Below are 15,971 nucleotides of genomic sequence, written 5' to 3'. Positions count from 1 at the left end.
GTTGGACGGGGCTTGGAGCCCCCTGGGATAGTGGGAGGTGTCCCTACCTGTGGCAGGGGGTGGCACTGGGTGAGCTTTAAGGTCCCTCCCAGCCCAAACCATTCTGGGATTCTGTGAAATATGGGACACAGGGACAAAGAAGCCCAGGATGAAGGAAGGGAAATGAGCTGCAAGTAGCAGCCATTTATCCCTTCAAAGGAGGGAACGTGGCCGTCCCTTCCTGAGCTAACTCTGCCTGGCTGCCCCTGGGGCTCCGATGGAAGGCTTCAGCCAGGCTCCACAGGAAGCCAGAGCTGGGACACGGATCCAAGGCACATGTGGGGCAGCAGCATTGTCACTCCTGCTGTGGGGATGGATTGGCTCCCGTCAGCAGCCTGGCTGGAGCCGTGGGGGCAGCAGGAGTGTCCTGCTGAGGGACGGCGGGAGGCGATCCTGGGCCCTGATTTAGTGCAGGTGTCACAGCCCGAGCCCGGCTCACACTTCATCCCGAGTGTTTGGTCTGGTGGTTATGTTACAGTTGGTAAATAAAACTGTCAGGGGAATGGGCTGGAGCATGTGACCGTGGCTTTAGGGCAAGAATTAAGTCTCTCTGTAGGATTTGGAGAGGCCATTGTGCAATTCCTTCCCCTCTCCTTACCTCCAGTTACCCTGGGACCATTTCCACCTCTGGACTGGGAACGCTGGGAAAGTCATTAAAGCCATTACAGTAAAAAGCCTTCTCCCTTCCCCCTTCAAATGAAAGGTTTATAATAGCAATAAACCCTTGATTTTAGCATCTCGTTATGGGTCAAATAAAAGCTGGTCAGGAGCAGGAGACAGAATCTCATCCCTCTGCTCATCCCCTCTGGATAAATGCAGTAGTGCTGCCATGGGCCATATAGCTTAATTAGCCACTCTTCTCTGCTGTTCCTTAGGAAAAATACTTCGCAAAGCCTAGGCAGGCTGTCCGTGTCGTATTTCCCGTGTTCCTAGAGGTGTTAATGAATTCATTAATCACTTAATGGCAAGGAGGGTCTTTAGGGACCGGCATCACAATTTACTGCTCCCAGGAGGAAGAGGCTCTGTCACTGATCTAAAGTTTCAGCTCCGCTAATTTGTGCCAGCAGAGCCACCGAGCTCCTTCCTGCAGTCCTTGGAGTCCACATGGACCTCCCAGCGGGGCCATGGCAGCGGAGCAGGGAGCGACAGGGGTGGCAATTGGCTAGATGGGGTCTTGTGCAGAATGATGTCCTGGCTCTGGAGCATCCAGAGGCTGAAACCTCTCCCCACCCTCACGCTTGTGTTCTCTGGTTTTTTTTCCCCTTTTCCACTGGGACAGGCTTCCTGAAAAACCACTGGAAAGGCTGCTCCATGCAATAGCCTTGGAAGCATATCCCGAGCCTCAGAGGCTTCTTGCTGACTTACAGGAAATCCAGACTCTGGCAGTGTGGCTGTGTAATGTGGCCTGGGACTGCAGGCTCTGCCGCGAAACGAGTCTGTGAATCTTTTCTAACTGAGGAGCGTCAGGGGGATGTATTTTGACTGAAACTGTCAGTTGAGATGTGAATTTGAGTGTTTGCATCTCCGTGCTGCAGAAAATGTTGATTATTTCAGTCTCTCGCCCTCGTTGCGGGAGAGCGGCGGATGCCAAAGTTCCCAACAAGACGGCTCTTTTGGCTTCTTTCTGATCACACAGCAGAGCAGGGAGGGGAGGAGGTGAACAGAGCCCTCCTCTCTGCTAATTCCCTTCCACCAGCCTGTCATCACTTTGCAATTGCACCTTTTGGAAGGATTTTTTTCTCCCTGCTTTTCTGTTCTCCCGCTTAACTTCTGCTCCGATTTCTCTTTCCATCTTTCCTCTCAGTCTGTTGCCTTCCCAGACTGAGGGCCAAGGGAAGCGGTGGAAGTGTGTAAGACAAGGGGTAGCAGGGCCATGCACGGGGCCGTCCATGTGCAGGCGTTTGCTCCCCATGCCTGGTTCCTCCTGGGATTCATTCACTGCAGCGGGCTTCTTTGTTCAACAGCCATTGTGAGGATGTGTGAGATGAAAGGCAGGACGGAAGCTACGTGTTGGCCTGGGAGAGGAGAAAGGAGGGAGAGAAAGCAGGAATACAAACCCACTTCATCGGAGCAAACACAAAGGGAGGCAATTTCAATAAATGCCAGATGGTCCAAGTGAACCCGAGCCATGGAGAGCCCTCCATGTCCAACTGTTTGCTTTGGCAGGGAGCCTTCGCCTTTCAATTGAGAGTCTCCCAGGCACCCTCTTCTTTTCCTTGGCTTTCCTCATCCCCTTTGCTCACCCTCTGGACCCCTCCTCCTACTCCCTTTGATGTCTTTCCTGGCCTCCCATGTGCTGCTGCTGCCCGTGCCTCACGTTGCCCCTCGGATGCTGATGTGTGGAAGAGCGAAGGTGTTCCCTGTGTGCGTGGGGATCCAGCCTCATCCCAGCACCACAAGCTGTCCCTGTCCACTCGCAGGCCTGTGCAATGTGGGAGCTGCACACGTGGCCAGGCAGAGAACGTGCATCCTGCTGGGATAGTGGGATGGCACCTGCACAGGGTGGAGGGAAGAGCACTCCTGTCCTGGGTTGCAGTGTATTCTATTACCATCCTCATGAGCTGTTGAGATCAGGTGGGGCAGTGTTTCCTTGCCTCCTCCCCCCAGACTATCTTTCTGTTAATGGCCCATCATTGTCCCGCCAAATCACTCAGAGATAACTCCCTCTGGACTATCTTCTGTTAATGAGCCTAATCAACACTTGGCCTCATGACTCATTACCCCATTGTGAGATGCTCCACCCAGAGGGAGGAACCAAGCATCCCATCCTGGATATAATCTGAGATTCCCAACACCACAGATCCCCTTTCCACTGGATTTCCAGAGCACAGGAGCTACATAGCCACCACTGGATCTTCTGAGGAAGAGCAGCCCCTTTCTACAGGATCACTGCTTCAACAGAACCACATCCACCACTTCAGGAGGACTGCAGCCACCATCTTATTGGACTGCTACCGCCACCCTGACTAACAGGGTGTCAGGTTGTATCCTGACTCTGTCACTTTGAACTGGTGTTTGTTTGCCTTGTTATACACATATAGATATATAATAGTAAAGAACTATTATTCCTGTTCCTCACACCTTTGCCTGAAAGCCCCTCAATTTTGAAATTATAATAATTCAGAGGGAAGGGGGTTGCATTTTCTTTTTCATTTCAAGGGAGACTCCTGCCTTCCTTGGCAGACACCTGCCTTTCAAACCAAGACAACTCCCAACACAACCCTTGGAGTGCCTGAGTTCTGGGGTTGTCCTTCCCGTGGAGGAACATTGGTGATCCTGGGGGTCTTTTCCAGCCTTAATGATTCCATGAGCATGAACTTCTTCCTTCCCTCCTCAGGAGCCTGGCTTGGCCTGTGTTGTTTTGTTTTGGCCAGAATTCCTGCAGGATCCTTGCAAGCAGAGGACCCAGGGTGGTTCAACTTGATCATCACCACCTGAGATGTTGCTCCAGGCACTCCAACATCCCAGGAGGGCCCTGCAACACCACAGAAGGAGAGATCCAGCTACCATGCGGCTCTTCTGTTCTCGCTCTGCATGCAAAACATTTGTTATTCCAAGTTGCCTTCTGCACACTCTACAATAACTGTGAGTGGTGTTTGTCATGTCACCTCCACAGTTCCCAACACGAATGCCACGGTTACTCCAGTCATGAGTGGAATGTCTGGAGCTGCTGGGGCTGCTTTCGTGCTCTCCAACCTCCCACACTCCATCTTTCCTAAGGCAGATATTCTTGGGATGTTAGGGTTGAACCTGAGGGGCAGGAGGGGGAACGACGATAACAGGGAGAATTGATTGGAGGGATGCTGGTGAGTGTCAGGATCAGAGTGCTGTGCTCAGGGATGCTGCTCATAGAATATCAACAGAAATTAGAGGAAAAACGCCATTTCCCCACATGTTTGGGGTGTGTTAGCTCTGTTCCTGACAGCACAGTCTGAGACCTCTCCCTTCAACCCGTCTGGCTGGGACCTGAAGAGGTGCTTTTGCTCGGATGATGGGGATCTGTGGGCAAAGAGGAAAGGCTGAAATTCAGCTGGCAGCCCTCAGCTGCTGGGAGTCCAGAGATGAGCAGCCCTGGTGGGAACCAGGTGGCAGAAATTCTGGATCCACTGCGTCTCTCCCATTCCCTGCAGGTTGGTCCCACCTCAGCAGCAGCTGGAAGCCCCAGCAGAAATTCTGGATCCACCAGGTCTCCCTTAATAAACAAAAGACAGATGGGTAGGTGATGTTTTTCCATAAGAACATTTTTAATGTGGCTTCCCTTGCAACACTTGGCAGCCCTGAAACCTTTGGAAATTCATTCAGATTTCCCTCTTTTCAGGGATGGGATGTGGGAGGGAGATTGTACTCCCCCCCCAAACCCTGCTTTACTTCAATGCCCTCTGTTCAGCTTTCCTAAGGAAAATGCTGAACTTCGTATTTCAAATCCCACATCCATTTCTCTGGAAATCTCACCAAACTCTTGATAGACTCGGAGACCAAATGAAGAATTTTATTTAAGCTGAGTAATAGGTTTCATTCAAACCCAAATGATTGTTTTTCTCTTTTTAGGAAAAGGGAAATAAGAGAAAAGTATTTCTGTATTTTCCTTCTGCTTTTGGAAACCTTGGGGAAACCAGAACTCCAGGGGGAAGGACTTATTGGCTTGGAATATAAAAGGATATACACAAACCAGAAACAAGATTTGTTTGGGCTTTTTTCCCCAAAATATTGGGGTTTTGCACCACAGTGCAAAAACTGTCCCATTTTCCCAAGGTCTGGCTTCTCAGTGTTTAAAACCAATTTACATCCTTGCAGGACAACCACGTTCTCAGTACTTTTTAACTACAGATTCACATTGGTTGTCCTTGTTTTTTATAGGAAGCTGGGGAAAAATTATTTATGGGCATATTTTCCTCCTTTCTAAATGCAAATTATTAATTCAAGTGAAGAAGTATAATTGTTTCCTGATATTAGGTATTTTTAGGTGTGCTCACATCTGAATGCTAGCGAGGAGGCCTTTTTCCATTACCCTTTGGAAAGAAAAACAAATTTCAATAGGATTGTATTTGTTGAATACTGATTAAAGGAACTGAACAGAATTTCAAGTTTCCATGGGAAATAAGGTATCAAATGTGGACTTGGTGAGTGAAACTATTTGCCTGAGTCTTAGAAGTTTATTATCAGATTGAATCATAGCTAGGATAAAAGACAAATTGTAATGCAGATGATGGAATAACGTTCTTTATCAGGAAAAAGGAATTTCTCATGTTCTCCCAAACTTGGAATACAGCAGGAGTAGTAATGGACACACAGAGTGAATGACCCAAATCAGCTACAAAAAAGTCATCTGTGTATATCCAATTGCCCCAAAACGTGAGATTTAAAATTATTAAGGGTTCTCTTTCAATTATGAGCAAAGTCAAAAGAAACGGTGATTTCAGTGGAAGTCACATTGTCCCTGGAGCTGATGCTACAGACGCAATTAGGTTGGTTTGGGTGATCCCACAGGCCAGATCCACAAATTCTTGCTCCAGCCCTTTGAGTGCTTCAGGTTTGTGATGTTGTTCTCGGGAGCCGTGGTTGGCATCCAGCAAACCTGTCCTGCCCTGTCCCACCTTCCCTGGTGTGAGACCCAACGTGCATTCTGACGCCTCCCAGCTGGATTTCGGCTCTCTGGGTGCCATTAACTGCCACAACCCAATGCCACAGACACCAGAGCCACGGGGCCGGGACAGCAGTGATCTCCTGGTGGCTGAAACTCTTGTTAGGGTGGTGACAATGATGGGAGGTGGGGAAAAGAGGGAAGCTGTGAGTAATATCTGCTGCGGATCCATAGGCAGGAGGATTGGCTGGAGTGAAGACAGCGAACTGCAGTGCTGTTGGTGATGCATTTCAGCCTCCAGAAAGCTCAAATTGATCTTTGGTGCAAGGAGTCCGACTCCTGAATTCAATAAATCCTTCTATTGATTATCAGATTTATCTTGGACTGGGGTGGGGTGACCTTGGCTGGACAACAGGCAGCTCCCAAGCCACTCTATCACTGCCCTCCTTGACTGGGCATTGAGAGAAAATACAATGAAAGGCTTGTGGGTTGAGATAAGGACAGGGAGAGATCACTCACCAGTTGCCATCAAGGGCAAACCAGACTCAAGTTGAGGATATTAATTCAATTTATTTCCCTTCAAATCAACCCCAAGTGCTCAAAAGGAGACAAGACCACTGGGGATTTTTGTCTGGATTTGGAGACCCTGCACTGCTGTGCTGAATGTTCCCTGGTAGGCAAGACAGGGCCCATGGCCCAGGAAAACCTGAGCAGATCCTCTGAAAGAGGCTGGACTCGGTGACTTCAGCATCCTGTGCCCACCCAGGACAGAGACACTGTTAAGGAACGATGCTGAATTCAACAAGACAAAGATGGGACAAGGAGCGGGATTAAAACTGAGCCTGGGTAGCTGGGAGTTGCTGCAGCTCTTTTTTATGCTGGGTCTCTCCATGGGGGTTGTTCTCCAGTTTGTCTCAGCATGATGAGAAGCCTTTAAGTGAGAGGCTGTGGTTTACAGAGTCAACAGATTTAAGCAGGCTACGAATATTAATTATTAATTACTGTTGGAGAGTGCTATCCATTAGATTGGTGAAGTAGTTAACAGCTCTGCCTCGTCCTCCCTGCAGACACGCTCTCGCTGTCAGATTCCTCCCCCTGACCAAGACCCCAGTGCTAGAATTAGGCCAGAAAATATTTTCCAGCCGAGTGGCTTTTAATGGGCTCTCCAGACGTGTTCTTTGCATCCTGTGAGTGACTGGATCTGTGGAGAGCAGAGTCACCGGCATTGATTCATCCTTTAAGCAGTATTAGGGGTTTACCTAAGTGGGGCTTGGTGCTGCTGGAGGTTGGGTGTGTCCTCCAGGAGCACCCACTGATAACCCACAGCACGGGGCAAGGGGCTGCTCTGGAGAAGCCCATTTGCAGGACTCCTGAAGGGAGCTGTTTTCCTGATGAGAGGCACAGTGCTGGTCTTTTCTGAGTCACCTCTTGTAGAGAAAGTGTCTTCCCAGGGGCTCAGAACGTTCCTGGGATCCCTCAGCTATGGCTGAAAGAGCAAAGTAGTGCTTGATGATGAACGTGAAGGTTTTGAGATGGGGCCACATCCCAGCTCTCTGCAGATGTTCAGGAGGTGTTTGACTGTCTCCTACAGCTTTTAAAGTCATTGAGGTACTGCTTTAATGCTTCCTTCCTGGTATGTGACACAGCAGCACATCCTCCCTCAGGGACACCTTCTTTCACATGAAGGGACTTGCCGTGGGAGAGGAGTGCCATGAGGGAAGGACTTTGGGATGACATTGGGAAGTCTTCTGGTGGCTTTAAGTGTATGGGCTGAGGCCGGGATGGTGCTGTCTTAGAGGAGGAGAGGGAAAAGACACTCCAAAATTCCAAACAAGCCCACAGAAGGCTTTGCATCTTTTCTGGTGGCCTCATCACATTCTACAGAGCTGTGTGAGGAGCTTGGACCTGCTTCCCAATCCATCCTTCCTGCCTTCCTCCCTCCCTCCCTCCCTCCCTTCCTCCCTTCCTTTCCCCCATGGAGCTAGGGGCTGAGCAAAGCTCTGCATGTGGGAGCCAACCAAAGGATGAGCCACAAGCCTCCAACTCTTGAACCGCCCGGCTTCCTCCACCCCCTGGGACAGAAATTTGGGATAAAGCACAGTCCTCGTTACGGGAACCACTCAGGCAGCAACAAAAAGGGCAGGGCAGAGGAGGCTCACTCTGCTAGAGGCAGGAATATTGTGATCCTGTAGGAGCTGACTTGTTTCCAAACACCTCACACGCTTTGTTCGTGCGCTCTATTAAATAGCCGGCAGAATTTAATTCCTCTGGGAAAAAACCCCAAACAAAACAGCCTCCCCTCCCCCGAAGTGCAGCCATGCTGTAATTGGGCTGTGACAAACGTCTCCCAAGCTGGCAAGGGGGGATGTTTGGAATTCTGACGTGTCCTCTGTCTCGGCAGACAGTTTGGCAGTGAGAGTCACAGCTGGGTGATTCCAGCTCCCCCAAGCCAGGCCTTTTTGAGGGAAAACGCTGACAGATCCACAGGAATAGCGAGCAGGACTCTCATAATTTATTTTTAATGCCGTGCTGTCTTTAACTGTGCAATTTCCTCCAGGGTGTTTGCTTTGAGATTGCGGGATAATTACATCGCAGAAACCAGGCTAATTACAGTTAACAGCCTGAAAAAGTGACGGCCCCCGTTTCCCAACCCCTCCCAGCTCTTTCCACCATCGCTTCTCGCCACTGCCGGCGAGGAAGTGGCTTTGCACAGCCCTGGGATGTTCTCTTTCCGTCCTGGCCCCACGGAGGTGCCGCCCCATTGATTTGGGGCGGGTGGGGCTGTAGCAGCCCCTGCCAGGACTTCGATGGAGAACTTGATGGTGAGGAGGTCACCGGTGCTGCAGGACGTGCGAGGAAGGTCGGGCTGTGGTCAGTGTGTCAGTGCCCTCTGTTGGGACCAGCCCGCTCAGCCACGAGCACGATGCTCAGTTGAGAAGGATGGAAGTGGAGAAAAATTCCTGACTTTTCCAAGCCTCACCAAAGTGGACCTAAATCGAGCAGTGTGCAATGGATGCAGCTATCGCACGGGTGTTTTCTGCCTCCATTCATCCATTCCCATTATCACCTCCAATTACTCAACGACAGGCTGGGCATGGAGGGAGTGTTGGCATTCCCTTGGGCTGGGATTGAGGTCGGGATCTTCTGGCCAGGCCTTCCACTGCCTTCCCCTTGAAAGATCCTTCCCCCTGCTGCCCCCACGCTTTTTATTCTGCATTTAACACGGGCATTTGGGGGGGGTGTCAGTATGGTGAGCTATGGCTTTTGCAGGGTAGGTAATGCCTTTATTTTAGCCCAAATGGTGGGCAAAAAAAGTGCTTCCAAAAATCTACCCCAGACCTGACAAATGTGTGGGCTTGGGTTCTCGTGAGACCAGAGCAGCGTCTGCTCCGAGATGTGTCCTTGTTTCTGTCTCTATCAGCTGGGCTAATAAAAGCTCCTCATGTTTGCTCGAGGCCTTCCTGCCGTGATTTATGGGTTCGGGCTGGGCCCAGGAGTCCCTGGGCTGTCAGAGACACGGAGGGGTGGGAGAGATGCTGATTTTAATTGAGGCAGCGCAGGCAGAGCTCCCAAGGCAGTAGGGATGTGCTGTCCCCAGCAGCCCAAGGGTGCCAGGCTGTGCTCGAGGTCCTCAGGGTGCTCCTGCAGGGCCTGGCTCTCCTTGCTGAGCTGAGCTGCCCAGCCCGTGCTCTGCCAGAAATCAGTCTGAGAGCTGAAAAGGCTCATCCTGCCTTGACCATCACCTTCCTGGATCACGCCATGGTGGCCAATTCCGTAGGGAATGACAGCAAAGAGCTCTGGAGCAATGCAGCCCCCCCTGCCACCCTCAGCAGCTCAGATGCTGCTCCCACATTTACTCCCCGGGTTTTCACATGATCTGGCCCCTAATTCTGGCAGTCTTGAAAAAGAATTCATTTTCTCTTCTGGGATTCCCCCGTCAGGGATTAATTTAATGATTTCTTTTTCTTTCCCATTGTTTGTTTTTAATGATTAAGGTGATAGTTATAAATTGTTAACAAGTTCTGGTAGAAATGCGATCCCTGGGAACTCCTTTTGTGCTGAATAAAATAACGGGGAGCTTGATTTAGCAAAGCCGGTTGAGTGTCTTCGAAGATTATCTTCGTTCTGCATGAAAGGCCAGATTTTTGAGCAGTATTTAGGCCTAACTGAAGTCAGGTGCTTAAGCACCTTCAAAATAAGAGAAGCCTCGGTCTGTGGGGAGCGATAATATTGTGTGTTAAACCAGCCACTGTATTAGAACTTCCTTTTTTTGGCTGGGCGTTTTTTCAGGTGAATCCTTTCCTCTGGCAAAGCGCTGAGCTGGCACGGAGGGATTATTTGTTGTAAAAAGCCCTTTATCTGCTGGGAACAGCCCATTTCCCTGGGGGCCCCTGGGGCTGGCGAGGGTTGATGTTGGTGACATCTCCATGGGGTGCTTGGTCTGAGGGCTGTGGCTTTGCACAGAGCAGAACCTGTGGGGTTGCCTTGGCTCTTTTTCCTTTGCTTTCCCTGTGCCGAGTGTTCGCTGAGCTCCAAAGCATTCACTCCTGGCAATTATTCTGATGAGGCAGGGGGTTATTTGAAAACTGCGAACGGAGGTTTCTGGGGAAATGTCTTCAAAGGCTGATCTCCTTTCGATGGAGGTTGTAATTGTTTAATGATTTTCTATATGGATTTCCGTGTGGGCTGCTGCAGGACAGGCAGGGCTGGTTTGTCAGCAGAGAACATCTGCTCGTGCTTCGCCCTCTCTTCCCCTGGAAGGCTGGTCAGCTGCCTCCTGAGCAATACTGGAGATTTTTGATTTATATTTCCCTTGGCTTTCCTGCTCTGTCTCAGACCCAAACCTCAAACTTGTCACGGTTTTTTTCCAATTAAATCAGCTGTCTTTCCCACACGCCTTGGCTCTGGCATCCTTGGGCTGCAGGGCTGCAGTGATGCTGCTTTTGATGCCTCTTCCTGGTCTTAAAATTGAGAGTCCAACATGGTTAGAAGGGAAAAAGGGATTTTACTTTGGTATTTATTTTAAGGATCCTTAGGTGCACACATCCAGGTCGAATGCACCTCAATGCACACCCCAATACACCCCCAAAAGATCGGGTATAACATTATAGGTGTTACTAATTAGCACATCTATCAAAGATTCCCCAAGGAGAGGCTCAAGTGAGCCCCCCCTCCCCAAGGAACCTTCCCCTGGATGGTTCTATCTTGGTTTACAGAATGTGTTCTGGAGAGGACCTTGGGCTCTGGGGCACACTGATCCCTAACTACGAAGCTTCTAAGATGTTGAGTCTCCTGGCTGAACAAATAAGTCCAAGAATGGAGGCAAAAAACACTGAGAATACAGAAGTTGTAAAAAGGTATAACAGGGGTATAAAAGAAAAGGCAAAAAGTCTTCAAGGCATCGCTTTAACAACCAGAACGGATCTGGGGCAGGACCTCTTCTACTGCAGCTGATGAAACATCTCATCCCTCTCCAAAGCTGAAAAACCATTCCTATTGCATTGTCTTTCCCCTAATTCCCTGGACAGCCAGAAGCCTTATTCTAGTTTCCCACTGAAATTTATTAATGAGTGAGTTGTGACCTTTCGCTGATGTTCTTTCACCTTGAACAGCACTTTCTCTTCCTTCATGTTAAACCTCCTGCTACATGGAAAGAGAACAGTTTTATCACCTCTTCCCCTTCATTTTCTTACACTGACAAGTCAGGCTTTCCCAGCAAGCAGCTGCCTCTTGCAAAAGGCCACCTTTACTCCGATGAGCCTTGGAGGCAGTTCCAGGCTGAGCTCACCAGCCTTGACCCCAGCTTTGGGTCACAAAGCTTGCACGGGGCCTCCCGTGAGGTGTCACCAGACAGGGGACAGCGGCTCTTTGCCCACCCAAGGCAGGTGTTTAATGGAGCTTCTTGCAACGCTGCTGTGTTTGAGGAATGGGATTTTAAAAGGCTTGATCCCTTTCTCAGTGGAGTCACAGCTGAAATTCCCATTGATTGCTGAGGTGTGTGTCGTGGACTTAATAAATCTTGTTGCTCGGTGCCAGGAGTGGTGAACTCCTCCTGACAGGGTAAATCCTGTGCCAAAGGCGTTGATGTGTCTGATGGAGAGCCGAGGGCAGCTGGAGCTCAGAGGAGGTGGTGGAAGTGCGGCGCCAGGGCTGTGTCCCCTTCTCCTGCTCCGTTTGCTTTTCTCAAGGAATAAAGAGCATACCAAAATTGTTAATTTTTTTTTTTAAATAAAGAGAAAGAACAACACAAAATTGTCCCCTTGGCTCCTTGGAGCAATCCTGAGCAGGCAGAGGGATTTGGGACCCAGCTGGCACTGTGGTCCGAGTCAGAGGTGTCTGAGTCCTTTCACAGAGGTGGGAACACAGGGATTGGGTGATTCTGAGCAGCGCAGGAGGATTCTGAGCAGCCTGATCCCTGCAAGGTGTCCCCGCTCATGCCAGGGGCCTTGGATTAGATGGCCTTCAAAGAAAGGTGTCTTGAACCCAAAGCATTCCGCGATTCTGGGCTCCTTCCCTGCAGCCATGGCACACGGTGCTGGGAACCGTGCTCGGGTGCCGGGGCTGGCTGGAGACCAACCAGAGATCCTGTCTGCTGGAAACACAATCCTGCCGTTTCCTGATCTGAGCCCCGTAACACAAAGCAGATGTAAAGGTCTAGCAGGGATCAGGAAATCTTTTGTGTGTGAGGTGGAGGCGGCGCTGCGTGCCCGGGGAACCTGTGAGAAGGGAAAATGGGATACCCCTGGGGCAGGAGGGACCCGGCTCTGCGGGGGCAGGGGCACTGCGCCCGCTCTAAAGCCTGACCCGGCTTTCTGGAATGGTCCTGAGTTAAACAATGCCCGCAGCCCGTCCCACACCATGGGCAGGGTCGGTGGGATGCTGTGCCTGGCGTTCCCCATCTCCGTGGAGGTGCCTTCTGCCTGCGCCGCCTCCCGCGGCGCCGAGCTGCGAGTCGCTAAACAAAGCCGGGGAAAATCAGGCACAAGCTGTGCAATTTGCAGATGATCTGTGTACCTGCTAGCTCCGAACAGATGTTTTCCTTCGCGTGACCATTTGTGAGCTGCTTCCCTGTCACAGGCTGTGGTAGCTGCGGTGCTCGGGAGTGAGTGATACCTTACACCTGCACGGAGCAGCATTCCTGCCATAAACCTGCTTTGCAATTCCAGAAATCTCCCATTACAGAGTTTTATACCCGGTGCAAACAACGGCGAAATAAGGCTGTTTAGTATTTTTGACAGAGGCTTTAGAAAAAAGCACTGGAAGATAAGAACTGCGGGAGCTGGATGGGATCTGCATAACTCCGCATCCTCTCGGAGGAGCGGGTGATGCAAAGGGAAGCGCAGCAGAAGGCGAACCTGCCTCGTGTTAGATCTGCTCATCATCTCCTCTAGCTGGAGGTGGCCTGCAATATTAATATCCCTTTCAGCAGAGATGTTGGTATTTAGCTGGTGTAACTCCGGCTATTCTTGTTATCCACGCACATTCCTGCTTCCTCTCTGAAATGTCACAGATTCTTGGCCACGACAACTTCCCGTGGAAGTTAGCTCCAGGCTTTAATTCTTGTGCAAAGCCCGGGTTTCCTGCTGCAGGGCTGTGCCGGGGGGTGTCAGCAGCACAGAATCGCTGCCTCGGTCATTGTAGGGGGGATTCTGAGCAGCACAACATCAGCACAGCTTAACCAGAGCGGGCTTGGCTTGGGCTTGGCTTTTCCAAGAGGGCTCTTGTTGGGGTCTCTCCCCTGCCATGTAGCCCTGGGAGAGGGGCCCTGAGGGCACAGACACGGGGCTTCCCTGCCCCTGCTCAGCCTCGTTCCCATGGGTTGGTTTGTGTTCCCTGCGCGGGCAGAAGGACCCTTGGGCCCGTGACTGGAACAGTTCCTCCGCTGAGCTCCGGCCATGCGGCTGGAGAAATAAACACCTCTGAAACAGCTATCAAGAATCTGTCTGTCCATATATATTTCCTTTCCACGGGACTCCTGGTTTGATATATGCGTGTTGCAGTATCCCCACTGCAACAGGCTCTAATGGATTAAAGAACTGCAATTCCTCATCTTCCAGGCAGACTGGCAGGTGTATAGGAATGTGATATCCTCCTCTGGGTTACCCATGAGGGGAAGGGGGGTCGGTCTGGGAGAGGCTGTTGGTTTTTCCTGGCTCCTTCTGAGCTCAACCAGTGGATCTTCGGACAGGTGTTTGGAATAAATGTGCAGCAAAAAGCAAAAGGAGCCAGGAAGAGCCTTATGCTGAAGAGAGGAATTCTGCAGTGTTTTTTCCTGGGATGTGCACCCTCAAAAATGTCCAGAGTCTTTAGGAAGCTCTGGGATAGAGGGATGGGTGCCCCTCTGCGATGGGAGGGGGATTCTCTTCCCAGCAACCAGTGCTTGCCGTGTTGCAGTGTGGCCACAAACCCAGGAATGCCTTGCTCAGCCCCTCTGGGGACAGATATCGCTAAACCCCGGGGCTGGCTCTGGGAAATCTGTTGCTCTGTGCTTTTTGCACCAAATTCCCAGGTGGGTTTACCTGCGGAGATGAGTGGGAGCCTGGATTCCCTGCGGGCGCTGCAGGAACGTCTGTCGGGAACGGCTGCTCGCCATCTGCTGCGGGCTGGGAGCGGGAGCAGGGGGCCCTGGCACGTTTGGGGAGGCCTCTTGCCTGCCCAGAATATAAACGTCTTTGCTCCAGCAGAGGAAAACCTCTGTGCATGGCCCAGGTTTGTTGCGCTGCCCAGAAGCCTTCTGCCCAACAGTGGGAACTTGGTTTGGTGGGGCAAAGTGGGTGTGGGGAGTCAGGGGCATCCTCGTCCCCCCCCCAGCTCATGGCTCCTCTTCCCTCACTGTGAGAACAGCTCTGCTCCTACAAGAAACTCCCGGAGGTTTAGGGTGGCACCAGCCTTCTGGGGAGAGGAGAGGTGGGAGATGTGGGGTTTGGGGGGAGATGTGCTCTGGGGTGAGGAGCAGTTGTGGCTGGGGGTGTGTGGAGTGGCAGGAGCTGCAGTTACAGGGGTCTTGTTTGAGGTATCCAGGGGTAATAGACTTCCAAGGCAGGATGAAACAGCTGAGGGAGTGGAAAGGCAAGGAGTGTCCCCTGTCACAGGTTAAGGGCAAACAGGCATTTTCCCGTGTGGAGCTTCGAAAAGCTGGGATAAAAGAAAAGCCAAAAAATGTCATCTGAGATGTAGCTCTAAATTAGGGGATTTTCCCAGTCAGCTCAAATCTCCCATCCCTCTTATGGGAAGGGGCCCAAAGCACCAAGCTTTGGGAAATCTGGGAAAAGGCTGGCCTTGGCCCTGGGGCACTGGCTCTGCCAGGGTGACCCCCCTTTTGCTCAGTGTGCAGAGGGAAATATTTCTTCCTTTCCTTGCCTGGTTGTCAAATTCATGCCCAGCTCACCGACAAATCCATCTCTTCAGAGATCAATTACAGTGTCTGGCTGCCAAGCCTGGAAAACCAATTAACTCTCAAATATTTTTTTTTTTTTTTTCCTGTTTTAAAGAAAAAAAAAAGTGCAGGGAGAGACAAAGAGAGAAACACGTTGAAGCGGGGGCATAAATCACCTGGAAAACATTCCAAACATTAAAATAAACAAGGACGAATTCCAACTTCATTTGTCTCTTTTGGAGATTCTGTCACTGATTTATTTTGCTGCTCTGTCTGAGCGTCAGGTTTGTCTTTGCTCGTGTTTGCAGTCAGGTGCTGTGTCTGGAGCAGAGCCCTGGGGCTGGATGTTCCTGTGGTGATTCCTTCATGGAGCATCCTCCCTCCTGCAGGGCTGTGATCCCCTCACCTGGGGCTGTAGGGGGTTGAACTCTCCTCATCCTGCAGGATATTTGGGAATGGATTAAAATGGATGCACAGCTCTGCCCGGGCTGGTGGTTTGGGAGAGGAGTGTGACCCACCAGACTTCCCAAGAGGAAACAACTCTGCTTCCCAATCCCAGACTTCTGCCTTTCTGCAGCCTCCTGGAACTGGCTGCTCAGATTGAAGTGCTCTGTCTAAACCTCATGGCCTTGGTTTTTCAGGGAACTTACTCCTCTTGACCAACTCTGCCATGTCCTCAGGCCTCCAAAAGGCTTGGAGGAGACTCCTGTTCCCAAGGCAGTGGAATGGTGTCCATGTGGGAGCGCACTGAAGTGTCTGCAGGTGGGCAGGACCCAGGTGTGGCTCGGGCTGGTGGTCTCCCAGGGATATTTAAAGAAGGATTGGGAAAGGGAAAGGAGTAGAGAATGACTTAATGATGATGTTTCTGGTTTTGGGAAGTGGTCAGCCAAGGGTGTGGCAAGCCCCCAGTGGTACAGCTGCCTTCCAAATCCAGGGGGTATGGATGGTAGTGGAGTGAAGAGAAGCACTTTTGCT

At 51.0% G+C, this 15,971-nt stretch overlaps 1 long non-coding RNA gene across 1 annotated transcript in view; it reads left to right on the top strand.

Annotated features, from left to right (window-relative positions):
• The window catches only part of LOC116448884, a 35,996-nt gene extending 33,365 nt beyond the window's left edge, over window positions 1-2,631 (top strand). The window contains exon 4 of the long non-coding RNA XR_004242141.1: window positions 1,844-2,631. This is a non-coding gene — a long non-coding RNA (uncharacterized LOC116448884). The remainder of the gene's footprint in view (window positions 1-1,843) is intronic.
• Window positions 2,632-15,971: the final 13,340 nt, after the last annotated feature.

Source organism: Corvus moneduloides, chromosome 10, assembly GCF_009650955.1.
Source record: "Corvus moneduloides isolate bCorMon1 chromosome 10, bCorMon1.pri, whole genome shotgun sequence".
Lineage (NCBI taxonomy): Eukaryota > Metazoa > Chordata > Aves > Passeriformes > Corvidae > Corvus > Corvus moneduloides.
The sequence above is the reverse complement of the archived record's forward strand: the minus strand, read 5'-3'. Positions and strand labels throughout refer to the sequence as shown.